Source organism: Papaver somniferum, chromosome 2 (genome assembly GCF_003573695.1).
Source record: "Papaver somniferum cultivar HN1 chromosome 2, ASM357369v1, whole genome shotgun sequence".
NCBI lineage: Eukaryota > Viridiplantae > Streptophyta > Magnoliopsida > Ranunculales > Papaveraceae > Papaver > Papaver somniferum.
The window spans coordinates 78,105,882-78,108,019 of NC_039359.1; the positions used below are offsets into that span (position 1 = coordinate 78,105,882).

Below are 2,138 nucleotides of genomic sequence, written 5' to 3' on the forward strand. Positions count from 1 at the left end.
AAATCTTGCTGTGTCATTTACTTTTATATTCCGCATTATAATTGTTTTATTATAATTAAAGTAAATTACACAAACGTTAATTCCTATTTACTTGATAAGCAATCCTATTGTGTTTGGTTAAGTCCGAACCTTTGTATCAAGTAAACATACTTCGTTGTTGTATTGTCTCGATCTCGTACCGATAGACGATCACACGAAGTTGAACCGATTAGTTGTATTATCTCAAATCAGTCCATAGACAATCACTTTCGGAGAAAATACTTATAGGTAGGAAAAGTTTTAGCTTGAGGTATATTTGGGTACCCTCGCTTTTTTATAAACCCTAACAAGCAACTTAGAAAACTATCAAGAAAATAAAAAAAAAATCAGCAAACCCTTCTTTTCTACTCTTGACGGGTTTGTAGCCGCTCTTCCCCCATTTCTGTTCTTTTCAAGCTTCTATTTGGATCGGAAAAGTAATTTTCCAAAGGCCTATTCAAACACCAACACCAAACTCCAAAACCCAACTTTTTCCTAAATCCGACCACAAAACCAATTTTCTACTTTATGAACGTCTAGCCACCACACTACCGATTGTCGCAATCTTTGTCAGTTAACTATTATTTCCATACCATCCAAGAACTATTTGCAACCAGCTTAACATACATCTCCACTTTGCAATTAGATTTATAGGTTTTTCCCGTCATCTTCTTGTAATTCAAATCCCAATTCTCTATCCATGGAAGCAACACATGCATCCTTCAATCTCTATCAACTGTAACATCTCATACAAATCACCCCATAATAGACTATATTGACATAACCCATTAAAATCCCCAAACTCTGATATCGCTGGGAAATAGAAAGTTGCATCTGCCTTAACTCAATTCAGCCTTCAAGAACAATTATTACTCTAAATCCAACTGCTAAAAAATATTATTAGAGAAATAACAAGAACTAGCTAATATAATTATGAGTTTAAAAATGTAGTCACAAATAAAGGCAAACAACTACGATAAAGGTAAAATATATAAGGAAAATTTCTTGTTTGGCCATAGGCCCATATAGTTATTTATAGTATGGTCCAACCGAATTTTTTTTTATCCGGAGGTCCAAAATTAATTAAAACATAGAAATGACCATAATACCCCTTGCTACCAAACGTGTGTGTCTACACTGCTTACAAATTTGAGTACATATCTGGCACACTGCTCACAAATTCGATCACATATCTTCTAACAAATTTGAGTACATATATGCCGCACTGCTTACAAATCTGAGTACATATCTGTTGCACTGCTTACAAATTCGAGTATATATCCGCTGCTTACAATTCGAGTACCTATCTGCTGCACCGCTTCCAGGTAAAGTACATACATGTTAGAATCAATTATAAATAAATTAGAAAACGTATTACATCACATATATTGTAGGATGATACGAATTAATCTAAATAACAGACCCATCGACTGTTCTCAAGGACATAAAAGTAGATGAACTAGTTCGAGAAATTCTTGATAAGTTTCCTAGTTTTGGGAGATGATATTTTTTTTTCAATATCATCCCCGTTAGGTAGATTGTACACAAATTCATCTGCACCGAAGAGATCCTATTTGACAATAAATACCAGGATATAGAAAACTAACCAGCTTAAAAACAGCATCAAGCAAGCTTAGTGGAATTCAACCATACATCTGCCGGAGGCTTTAGGAAGACTTGGGAACTCTGACATAAGTACTTGTTTGTTTTTCGCATTATAGGATTGATGTAACTTCCAACAGTAACTGTATGCAAAACTTTTGCATTCCTCAGAATTAGTTTCAATCACCTCATCTCCCTCGCATTTCCATTAAAAAACATGAAACAAGCAGAATGGAGGTGTTCAAACAAACATCTTGTTGTCAACATAAGACCATCCCAATCTTCATCTTCTACTTTGTCGTGAATGTTCTGGGCTGGGATTAGAAAAAAAAAAGAAACAGATAAACATTAAAAGAGTAAATTTTTTAATGGCATAAATATGCTTAACAACACCCAGGACTTGTTTTTCTAAGATGGGTAATAAACATCACAAGTTTTGTGTACTTACCTCATTAAATTCAAGATGAGTCAAATTAGGTGATGCTTTGAGCAGTGGAAATACTGATTTATCAATAGTT

General features: G+C 34.1%; 1 long non-coding RNA gene across 1 annotated transcript; it reads right to left on the reverse strand.

Moving 5' to 3' along the window:
* Window positions 1-990: 990 nt before the first annotated feature.
* Window positions 991-1,768, reverse strand: LOC113353590. Its single transcript, XR_003361392.1, has 2 exons — window positions 1,626-1,768; window positions 991-1,325 (listed from the first exon to the last, which is right to left on the reverse strand). It is a non-coding gene; the product is annotated as an uncharacterized LOC113353590 (long non-coding RNA).
* Window positions 1,769-2,138: the final 370 nt, after the last annotated feature.